The sequence below is a fragment of the Sapajus apella genome, unplaced genomic scaffold (assembly GCF_009761245.1).
Source record: "Sapajus apella isolate SASKATOON/1434 unplaced genomic scaffold, GSC_monkey_1.0 scaffold59, whole genome shotgun sequence".
Classification (NCBI taxonomy): Eukaryota; Metazoa; Chordata; class Mammalia; order Primates; family Cebidae; genus Sapajus; species Sapajus apella.
In genome coordinates, this window is record NW_022436999.1 from 4357825 (window position 1) to 4370227 (window position 12403).

Genomic DNA, 12403 nt, shown 5'->3' on the forward strand with positions numbered 1-12403 from the left:
TGTGTGTGTGTGTGTGTGTGTGTGTGTGTGTCTGTTTGGGATGGGAGAGATCTCTAGCTCTTAGGGTCATTGCCGGTGATAGGCTAACCCTATTCCCCACTCTATTTCTGCTAACATAATTACTGTTTCCTTTGTATGATTTTTTTTTTAAACTTCAGCCCAATTTCAGGCCTCCTTGTTTAAAACAAAACAAAACAGGGCTTGCTTTGGCAGCACAGATACTAAAATTGGAACAATGCTGAGAAGATTAGCATGGCCCCTGAGCAAGGGTGACATGAAAATTTGTGAAGCATTCCATATTTTTAAAATACAAAAAGTAATAAAACAAAGGTTTCAAAACTTAGCATTTCTGTGGCATCTTCCCTGAATCAATGTAAACAGTCATGGTGATGGGTGCTGTCTGATGGCGAAGCTCTCCTGGACGTGGTGACTGTTCTGTAGGTGTCTTTGGGACATCTTTTTCTTTTTCTTTTTTTTTAGACGGCAGAGGCACCCCTGCACCACTCTGTCACCCAGGCTGGAGTGCAGTGGCGCCATCTCAGCTCACTGCAGCCTCTGCCTCCTGGGTTCAAGTGATTCTCCTCCCTCAGCCTCCAGAGTAGCCGGGACGACAACAGCGTGCCACGATGCCCAGCAAATTTTTGTATTTTTAGTAGAGACAGGATTTCATCTTATTGGCCAGGCTGGTCTTGAACTCCTGACCTCAAGTGATCTGCCTGCCTTGGCCTCCCAAAGTGTTGGGATTACAGGCATGAGCCACCATGCCTGGCCATCTCTGGGACATCCTTGGGCATCCCACATCTGTCTGCTGCTGTTTGGGCCTGTCATTCTGTGCTCAGTAGATGTGGCAACGTGTCATCCAATAATTGATCCCTTACCAGCTTTTTAGTTTTTTTCTGAGATGGGCTTTTGCTACATCACCCAGGCTGGAGTGAAGTGGTGTGATCACGGCACATAGCAGCCTCAACCTTCCAGGCTCAAGGGATCCTCCTGTCTTAGTCACCCAAGTAGCTGGGACTACAAGCACATACCACCACATCTGGGGACAAAAAAAAATTTTTGTAGATGTAGGGTCTTGCTATGCTGCCCAGGCCAGCCTTGAACTACTGGGCTCAAGCAGTTCTCTTGTCTCAGGCTCCCAAGGTGTTGGGATTATAGGCATGAGCCACTGAGCCCGGCCCCTTACCAGCTTTAAGTTCTTCAGTTACCTCTTGGTCTTTTCCTCTGCAGGCCAAGTAATCTTAATTTCCAGAATTAACTTTTTAACCCAATCATCACAACCTTTGAAATTACTGCACCCCTCACCCTTAATTTTTTAGAGCCTCCATTTTATAACAAGTGGCTAAGCCCTGAGTACATAGAGACTGATGAAGAGATTGCAGCATGGTTTATCTTTGCCTCTCTGCTTAGATTCCTTTTAATAATCATTAAATCTCTCACGTGTCACTTCTATTTGCAGTTTACGGAGCACCACCATATCCCTTATCTCAGGCCATCAGCCCTTCTTAGTGATCTTATTATTTCCACTGATTCAGGTTAAGCTTGGCCTACTGTGGGCTTTATTAGATCATCTTTATTGTACCTGTGGGTAGATTTTGTAAGCAGGCCCTAGCACAGGTTCACTTGTGGGTTTCCTTTTAAAAGGTCAGTGTGAAACCGGAAATGTGACTAAGAAAATCTTCTTCCTCCATGAAGCCTCACTTCATTAACTGGAAGAAAAGCTCCCATCCTCTCTCCCCTCAGACTTACTCATGGTCCAAACAGGCACATTACAAAAGAGCACGTATTTCCCAAAACACTGGCACGTGCGTTCTAAGGCTCATGCGTACGGTGAGTAGTTCTTTGTGAGATTTGCTCTGTCAAGGGGCCCTGTCGTCACAGCAATCACTGTTCTTCAGAGGAAGTGCAGGGGCCTGAGAGACCTGGAAACCTGGTGGCTGAACAATGAAGAGAGTGGGACCCATGGTTGGAACAGCTGGCCGTGCTCATGTGGATAGGGGCAGAGCTAGAACGGGAATGAAGGTCTCCTGAGTCCCCTGCCACATTAACCCAAGTAAACTCCATGTCTTCCTCCTCAGCTTCCGGAGGCCCCCGCATCTTTCTCCTTCTGGGACACAAGCCAGGTTCAGTTGCAGGGTGGACATGTGGTTTCCAAGACAGGATGCCGGGCAAATTAATCTGGGATTCCTGATTGGGGTTCTTTAGAAGGCAGTGGCTCACCCTTTAGATCATCTGGTTTGCGACCTTGTCTCAGTTTTCTCATCTGTAACATAGAAAACTAATCGTACTTATCATGAGGTAAAAATAAATGAATACACATGAAACACTTAGAGCAGTCTTCGTGTGTGATCACTCCATAAGCATCAGTGATTATTATTCTGGTGGGTTGGTTAGCTTTCCTCCATTCTATTCAGTTCAATGAGAGGTTGGCATCAACCACAGGCTTTGCTGGGGCTGTGAAAATGGCCACATTGAGTCTCCACCTTAACCCTGGCCAGTCTCCCAACAGCCAACCATTTGTCTTAAGAAGCGCTGAAAGAAATCATCGAATGGTGCGATGCAAAGTCAGCACTGATGGGGCTGCGGGGTGTCTTTTCGTACAGGACGTGCAGTGGGGAGCCCACCTCTGAGTTGGCCTGTTTCCGGGTTGCATGGGGTGCCCACTCGTCATAGACTCCGCGTGAGTGGCATGGTGGGCCCAGGGTCAGTTCTGGCTTGGCAACGGATTTTGTTACTGAGGGCAGGGGTTGAGGCGCAGGAGCCTGGAGCTCCAGATGCTTGGAGTAAATGCGGAGCAGGAGTGGGATGATGTGAGTGGGAGCTGTGGCTGGGTTCAAGGGTGCTGAGTCCTGGCCTGACTCAACCTTCCAGCTTCTGCTCTCAGTGCCTTTGTCTGCATGCTGGGAAATCCCTGGGTGCCGGGTTAACCCCCAACCCAAAAAGACACGTAGACACTTCTCCTGAGCTTTGAGTTGCTTCATTCTGCCCAGCAGCTTCCTGAAAATGTAGTCTTGCCACACTAGAGGAAGGATAGACCCATAGCTGTGGGGGACCGTGTGTCAGCAGGATTTACTATGGGGTGAGCTGGGGCTGCAGCAGCACATGTGAGAAACTTTGCGGGGCTGATGGTTTTCAAAAAAATTTTTTAAATTAAAAAGTATTTAAAATTTTAATTTTTATTTAAAAATTTTGTGGGTACATAATAGGCTTGTATATTTATGGGACACAGGAGATATTTTGATACATGCATACAATGTGTCGTAATTGCATGAGGGTAAATCACTTTAAGCTTTTTTCCTTTGTGTTACAAACAATCGAATTATACTCTCTTAGTTATTTTTAAATGTACAATTTAATTATTACTGACTATAATCACCTTGTCGTGCTATCAAATACCAGGTCTTATTCATTCTTTTGTTTTTGAGACAGAGTTTTGCTCTTGCCACCCAGGCTGGAGTGCAGTGGCTTGATCTTGGCTCACTGCAACCTCTGCCTCCTAGGTTCGAGCAATTCTCCTGCCTCAGCCTCCCGAATAGCTGAGATTACAGGTGCATGCCACCACACCTGGCTAATTTTTTTGTATTTTAGTAGAGACGGGGTTTCACCACGTTGGCCAGGCTGGTCTCGAATTCCTGACCTCAGGTCATCTGCCTGCCTCGGCCTCCCAAAGTGCTGGGATTACAGGCGTGAGCCACCACACCTGGCCAAGATCTTATTCATTCTTTCTCTTTTTTTTGTAGTCATTAACAAGGTTGAAGTTTTAATAAAACTTATTTTTTTTTTTTTTTTTTTTTGAGACGGAGTTTCGCTCTTGTTACCCAGGCTGGAGTGCAATGGCACGATCTCGGCTCACCGCAACCTCTGCCTCCTGAGTTCAGGCAATTCTCCTGCCTCAGCCTCCTGAGTAGCTGGGACTACAGACACGCGCCACCATGCCCAGCTAATTTTTTTGTAGTTTTAGTAGAGACGGGGTTTCACCATGTTGACCAGGATGGTCTCGATCTCTTGACCTTGTGATCCACCCGCCTCGGCCTCCCAAAGTGCTGGGATTACAGGCGAGAGCCACCGCGCCCGGCTCAAAACTTATTTTTATTGCACATACCATGCATTATGCACCAATCTGTGTTCTTCCAAGGCTACCAGGAACCTTTTGCCTTTGTATCAGTTCATAGTTGTCCTCTTCTCCAGCTGCCTCTGCACCTGTGTCGGGGTCCTCTTTTATCGAGTGAAGCAGATGTGCCCAGGTACAGAGAAATACTTCGTGCTATTGTCCGCCAGGCAGGAACATTTTCTTTTCTCAGCTATTCTTGGTAAATAGATGAGTAGTCCTTACTCGAACTCACTGGGTGTCATATGCCACAGCCCTAACTTGAATGTACCGGCTTGCTGCAAGCGGATGATTTCTTAGAAATTTGCTGTGTTCCTAGATGGGATTAAAATGATCTTTAGATTATTAATGGGTCCCTACCTGGAATCCGTTTGATCTTAAAATAAAATGGCAGTGGAACATATTTTTCATTGATTTCTAGCTGATTTGCAATGAAATTAAATGTTTGAGTATAAAGAACATGTTTTAGGGAGTAAACTTAGAGATGGGGTTGCCAGGTGCTTCCCGTTGATTAGCCTAATGACTTGATTTTCTGGTTTCTCACTTTTTTTGAGTTCCCTCACTTTTCTTCCAGAGTTCATTATGCAGATCTGGAAAACAACAACAAAACAGCAGGAGAAAAGCAGGGGTTAGTTTGGGGGTTCGAAACGGGAAAAAGTAGACATTTCCAGCTCCCAACATCTTATTTCCTGAATATCTTCCGAGCCCGAGAAAATGGCTCTGAGCTGCCTTTGCAGTCTTGAAGCAGCACTTGCATTCCCACCAGCCCCCTGGGCCTCTGGTTGCAGCCTGGGGAGCGTCTCTGCACTCCCAGCCTCCTGGGCATGTGTTGGGGTGAAGATGTTGTGCAGTGAGGGGTGGGAGCTTCACACCCTAATAGAGCCAAGCCGGCCACACTGCCTGTCTTTCCCAATTAGTTCCCCAAAGGGAACAAAGCCTTATTTCTTCCCTCCCTTAGTTCCCAGGCACTGGCTGGGGAAAAACAATCCTTGGCAGCTCAGGGGTTAAAAATAAAACACAGCGAGGGGGAAAACAAGACAGGCAGCTGCAGCGGCTCCTCAGAGCCCACTCCAGGCTAAACAGAGGCCCCAGCAACTCCTTGGAGACTTGAACCCTGGGCGATGGAATTTTCCCTTGCATGAAGGCTATTGTCCTCTGGAAAGGGCCAGGGCCAGAGGAGGGCCTGGGGAGCACTGATCTCCCGAGCCCACAGCCAGGGAGCTCCTGAGAGCCCAAGGGCTCGGTCCCACCCAGCTCGGTTTGGGTGAAAAGGCAACGGGGGTGCGGCCCACCCCTCCCCCTTTGGGAAAAAGGGAGGGCTTGGGCTTCCAAAGGCCTGGGTACCAGTTGCTGCCCCACTCCTCAGCCCAGCCAGCCAGTCACTGGGACGGAATAAAAGGCTTGGTTCCCTTGGTAACTGAGGGATCTACAGTTTTTCACAGAGTACAAGTTGGGCTTGGGGAGGAAGGGAGGTGAAAGTGAGAGATGGGGGGTGGTTTGGGGGGGGGGAGGGGCAGCCTGTTTACCAGTGCTGTTTGAGTTTGAGCCTCAAGGGAAGCTTTTGTAGGTTCTGGCCTGGGAAACGCAGGATACCCTGAGTGTGAGTGATGCTCTTAACTGCTTCTCAGTTTCGAGTCACCATTGGAGGCCTCTGGTCCATGGTGGAAATGTGATTGTTGTAGGCCTCATGCTAACCTCATGGACAGCTCAGGAGCGTGAAGCAGAGCCTACCTTTATAGGCGACTAGGCCTGGCCCTGTTTTATAACTGGAGACCCCTGGAAGTGTTGATAGATGCTTGAGCCCATAGAGAGCTATTTGTGAAGTAGAGATTAGAATAGCAGGCGCCTGTCTCCTGGGTCTGATCTCGATGGACTAGATAAGGCTATTTTTAATATCAAGTGGGAGAGTTGCTGAAATACAGACAAAGTGCAGAACCTGGGCTGATTTTGTCTTAAGCACAGCGAGACTTTGTGAGAGGAGCTTAAAAATCTATCCACGTGCTCAACAGATACATTTAGCTTCAGTGAAAACAAGCGATAACGGACTGGAGACTTTGTCCCAAAACTTTGGGATAAGAGGTCCCCACATGTTGTCACTAGCACGCAGGTGTACGGGAGACTTGCTATAACCCTCTCTGAAGATTTAGATGGTCAGGGCTACCTGCCTGGCATTGATAGAAGCACCTTTTATGCTGCCATGAAAAATGTGGCATCTACCAAAGGAAAAGAAAGGAAGCAGAGTGAATATGTTGATACGGTGGCTTAAGAAGAGAGAATAGTGTAATCCGACACGTTGTTCAAGAGTCTTAAAATGATTTTTTAAAAAAATGAAAAACAGAACCCCAAATCCCTATCTGGTATAGCAGGGAGTTCTTGGAGACGGTGAAAATGGGGTTCATGGCTGCTTTGGTGGAAGGGCTTGCTTGGTTCTTCTGCTTTTGCCAGAGGACCTGGGAGTAGGAAGGGGATGTTGGGGGAGAGGTCAGTGTTTTCCTGAGCAGATGGCGAGGGCCATCACCGTGAAGTACTTCCTCATGCACACTGGGGTCAGTTCCTTCAAAGCCTGGCTCCGATGGGTGAGTCTCATCTGAAAGACACAATTTGAGGAAACCTAGAGGGCGGCTCCTAAAATGAGGAAACACCTGGATGGCAGGTCTCTGATAAAGAAACAATCCTGAGATACCACTGCAGCTGCTTTGCATGCATGACCTATGGCCAATCAAACGACCATTTGCTTTAATCATCATAACCAAATAGTAATAATAAAAAGATCAAGGAATCACTTATCACCTGATTAATTTACTTACTGACTGGTGAGTTGGCAGAGAAACAAATCTGGGCAATGCAGAATAAGAAGCCATTTAGAAAATACGCAGAGAATGGCAACCCAGGGAAGAGAAACTCATGTGTGCTCACTTCTACACTCTCAAGTGCATATAATTTCATGTAAGTTTCAAGACAATTCAGTGAGGTTGGTGTGATTATTATTCTCATTCTGTAGATGAAAAAACTGAGATTTGTGTAGGTTAACTAACTTGAGTAAGATCACAGGGCTGGAGGTGGTGATCACTGCGTTTTGAATGCTATCAGATTATCCTCTATCTATACAGCAGCATATAGTTAGAAAAGCATTTTCGGATCTGAAATCTTGCTTGATTCTCAAAACCGTTTATGGCAGGAGGTGATTCCCATTTAGAGCCATAGAAGCTGAAGTTCATGGAGTTTAAGTGACATATTCCAATCACAAGACTCTATGGGCAAAGCCATGACTGCTCTGGGACTTTTCCCACAATGGCCTGTTTCTTCATCTCAGATTCCATTCTCAGATGTTTGGGAACATTTTTCTGGTTTGTTTGTTTGTTGAGATAGGGTCTCACTCTGTTGCCCAGGCTGGAGTCCATTGGTGCAATCGCAGCTCACTGTAGCCTCTCAACCTCCCAGGCTTCAGCAATCTCCAGCCTCAGCCTCCACAGGCTAGCTAGGACCACAGGTATGCCTTTCAAAATTTTTCATAGAGACAGGGTCTTGCTACATTACCCAGGCTGGTCTTAATCTTACCTAGGAAGATTTTTACTTATTTATTTGTTTTTTGAGTCAGAGTCTCGCTCTATCACTCAGGCTGGAGTGTAGTGCTATGATCTAGGCTCACTGCAACCTCCGCCTCCCAGGTTCAAGCACTTCTGCCTCAGTCTCCCGAGTAGCTGGGATTATAGGTTCCCGCCACCACCCCCAGGTAATTTTTGTATTTTTAGTAGAGACAGGGTTTCACCATGTCGGCCAGGCTAGTCTTGAACTCCTGACCTTGTCATCTGCCCGCCTCAGCCTCCCAAAGTGCTGGGATTACAGACATGAGCTACCGCGTCTGGCTCTAGGAAGATTTTGATGTCTGCCATTCACTCATACATATATTTATTTGGCAATTCAACTACTATTTGCCAAGAACCTGTCATGAGCAAGGCATCAAGGGGAATAGAAAACACGCTAGATTTTTAAGAAGTCCCTGTGAATAAAGGGAGTCTTAAATCTCGCTGTCTTGTGTCTGCCTTGACAGCTATCCGTGGAAATTTTCCAAAATCAGTGTGTTAATCGATGTGTTTTATTTCATAAGCCAATACACTTACAACTGAGGAATTAAAATATCAAGAATGATTGAATCACAAACATTCTCTGTACACCTTACACCTTAAAATGGAGGTAGTAATTCAGTAAGGTTTAGATGGTCTGAGGAACTAAAATGCACCGTCCCTGCAGACAATATTGTGAAGGGGCCCCTCCCATGGTCAAGCTTCCTCCCCATATCTGATTTCATGGCCCAGCTACTTCCTGGACAGAGCCAAACACTTATCAGATGCCTAGACTTGTATGGGTCAACATCAGTGGGTACGCTGGTCATATTTCCTATACAACCAACTGTACAGGATCACACATTAACGATGATTTCTCGCACAGAACTTCCATGGGGAAAACCTCATCCCCCAAAGAGACAGAAGTTGCCAGAATATGTACAAGGAGGCAAAAAGCACTTAAAAACAAGGGAGTAAGGCAATTTGCCCTGGAAGAGCGTGCAGTATTGGGAAAGCTGATGAACAAAATTTCCATCCCTCACCATTCAACATTCATCAGTAAGTCATGCAGGTCAAGGTGTTAGGGAAGGGGAAGAGGGTGAAGAGAGGAGAAAAGGGAAGCAAAGAAGTTTTGTTTTGTTTTGTTTTTTTTGAGATGGGGCCTCACTATATTGCCCAGGCTGGCCTCAAATTCCTGAGCTCAAGTGATCCTCCCATTTCAGCCTCCCAAAAAGCTAAGACTACAAGTGTGAGCTACCACACCCAGATAGCTATGGAGTTTTCATTATAAGGAAAATGAAGATGACAAAGGAATGCCGCAGACAGACTTTTGAAGGGAATAGATCAACTCAGGCTGAAGTGCAGTGGCACAATCACACTGTAAATGAGTATGTTTTTAAATTTGTGAATTATAACTCAATAAAGATATTTTTAAAAATAGATACCCCAAGCCTCACACATTTAAAAAATACAGGATATGGTACACAAAGAATAGATGGGACACACTTAAACTAAAAAGAAATTACTTATTATTTATCTGAAATTAAAATTTAACTGGCTCTCCTGTATTTTATCTGGCACCCCTACCTCCCCAGCCCTCCACACCCAAAGCTCTTTGAATTTGTTTTTATTTTCTGTCCATATGAAATATCTCTTAGGGCAAAGAGCTTCAAGGTTTATTATCCTCATTGTGAAGCAGTGTCATGCTTTGTCTTCACTTCTCCTAAGTGTCCCCTTCCCATGTATTTCAGAAACTGGTGCATTTCTGCTGGGCTTGTTTTCTCCTTAATTCTAGGAGGTCCATGCTCAGCATTGGGCTTCCCAAACAGAAATGTGCTGGCCACATGTGGGAAGTAGCAAAGTTCCTTTTCAAATTTTCCTTTCTTGTCAAATCATAATTGTGCTAATAACTCTTTGTTAAGCCCTATCCTGTGTAGCTGTTAAACATGCCATGCTTACAGGCATATAGTACATTCTATGTCCTTGTACTTTAACGAAGATATCTGTGCTGGATGTGCTCACAGGCATGTCCCAGCTCTTGCTGTTACCTGTTTAGAAAAGTTTTAAGTTGTTAGTCAATCAGGTTTTAGTTTAGATTGTGAGGTCTGACTCCAGCCAACAGAGATCAGACACAGCAGTAAGGACAATCCCAAATGTATAAGGGATAAATTTGTGTGTTTTCCTTTGTTCATTGTACTCTTGTGTTACAGTGGCTCGCGAGGGTATCCTTCCTGCAGTCCATGAAGTAAAAATTTAGTTTAGTTGCTGAAAGATCCTTTGTCTCAGTCCTAATTTTTCTTTGCAGCACCGAGCATCTATTCCTAACAACACATCAGACAATTTTTCCTTGGCTAACTCATCCCTCCCTCCCTTGTTTATGGTTGCCTTTTTTCAGGTCTCTTGTTAGAAACTCCTGAGTGAGTAACATCCAACAGACCACCAATCCAGATGTGATGGCCCAAGGGGATTCAGTATCGGCCCAGGAAAACTCACTGAGGGTTTCCTGGGTCCTGTCCTGATAACAGTCACATTAGTCAAGAACCAAGTGATCTTGGTAAGCACATTCATAATGGATAAAAGCCACACTGTAGCATTAATCCATTCGCTATATGGAGTCTAAATTTTGCCTTTTTCTGTTTCATGTGATGTGATGGTTGTGTGTGTGTGTGTGTGTGTGTGTGTGTGTGTGTGTTGTAGTTTTTGTTTTTTGCCTGTTAGCTTTTGTTAGCCTGATAACAATCCAGGAAAACAATTGAGAGGATGGTGGAGGGAAGGCAGGTGGTACGATTTGGTTCTGTGTCCCCACCCAAATCTCATCTTGTACTCCAATAATTCCTATATGTTGTGGGAGGGACCCAGTGGGAGATAATTTGAATCATGGGGGTGATTTCCCCCATACTGTTCTCATAGTAGTGAATAAGTCTCATGAGATCTGTGTGTTATGTTTTTTGGTTTTATCAGGGGTTTCCGCTTTTGCATCTCCCTCATTTTTCTCTTGCCAGTGCCACTTAAGAACTGCCTTTCACCTCCTGCCATGAATCCTGAGGCCTTCCCAGCCATGTGGAACTATAAATCCAATTAAACCTCTTTTTCTTCCCAATTTCGGGTGTATCTTTATCAGATGCATGAAAACGGACTAATACAGCAGGTGAGAAGGATCACAGTGTGGTCTTCCAGATGCTTTCAGCGCAAGAGAATACACAAGGAAGATGGTGGGTGGGTTGGTTGTGTTAGGAGGGTGGAATTATGACTTTTATTCTCTTTTCTGTTTTCCAAACTTTGTATAATATAGTTCTCTAACTTAAAAGAAAGAATTTGAGAGAGTGCTTAAATTTTCATTTAAAAAAATACAAGGCCTCACAATTAAAACTGACCGTAAAAAGAAAATATCGCACTGTAAAATAATCAAAGCATGTAGATGCATAATAAACTTTATATGCTGTTTTCTGAGTAACCCTCCCATCGTTCCGTGGTTCCATGCTGCATGGTAGCATTGCTGGAGCAGAAGTCAGGTATGCCAGGCTGAAAACCCAGGCCCTTCTCATCATATCACAGCAGATACGTACCAGTTGGAGCTCGTGAAAGTGTTATCTGTTCAACAGAGTCACATGGATTTCAGCACTTTATTACTAAATTGTTTGTGCTTGGTTGTTTAGCATTGCCTATCTGCACAATAATTATTTTCATAATATTGATTCTTACGCACAAAATCCCTGCAGTCTGTGAATGAATCAGCCATGAACAGTCAATTACATAATAGCTACTGTTTCCTGGATGCCATGGGCATCTGAATTTCATTTACCTAAGTTAATCCTTGCAACAATTCTGAGGAAGAGTTCAGCCCCATTTTATAGATGAGGAAATAGAGATTCAGAGATATTAAGATCACCTAGTTAGTAAGTTTACAGGCTGAGATTCAGAAAATCCTAATTAGGTACAACTTGTTTTATCATATGCTAATCTTTGAAAAATTCAACCATCCCTGTTGAGAGTAGTAACCATCCTTCTCTAAGCAGGGGGTAAACAGTTCTCACCTTTTTGTGTCTGTTTGTTTTGAGACAGGGTCATGGTCACAAGCTCTGTGCCCAGGCTGGAGTGCAGTGGCGCCCTCACAGCCCACTGCAATCTCCGCCTCCTGGATTCAAGTGTTCCTCTCACCTCAGCCTTCTGAGTAGCTGGGACCATAGGTACACACCACCTGCGCCTGGCTATTATTATTTTATTTACTTATTTTTTTAGAGACAGGGTTTCACCATGTTGTCCAGCTTGGTCTTGAACTCTTGGCCTCAAGCGATCCACCCGCCTTGGCCTCCCAAATTGCTGTGATTGCAGGTGTGAGCCACCATGCCTGGCCTCTCACTTTCTTTCTAAGAACCTTAAAAGAAGAAAATGAGGCCAGACGTGGTGGCTTATGCCTGTAATCACAGCACTTTGAGAGGCCGAGGCAGGCAGATCACCTGAGGTTGGGAGTTTGAGACCAGCCTGACCAACATGGAGAAACCCCGTCTCTACTAAAAATACAAAATTAGCTGGGCATGGTGGTGCGTGCCTGTAATCTCAGCTACTCGGGAGGCTGAGACAGGAGAATGCTTGAACCCAGAAGGCAGAGATTGCGGTGAGCCGAGATTGCGCCATTGCATTCCAGCCTGGGCCACAAGAGTGAAATTCCATCTGAAAAAAAAAAAGTGAAGAAAATGAGAGGGAAAGTTGAACTGAATCATCCTTAGAGTTG

At 45.1% G+C, this 12403-nt stretch overlaps 1 non-coding gene across 1 annotated transcript; it reads left to right on the forward strand.

Moving 5' to 3' along the window:
- Positions 1 to 201: 201 nt before the first annotated feature.
- On the forward strand, positions 202 to 304 carry LOC116528734. The gene has a single exon (XR_004259167.1). It is a non-coding gene; the product is annotated as a U6 spliceosomal RNA (small nuclear RNA).
- Positions 305 to 12403: the final 12099 nt, after the last annotated feature.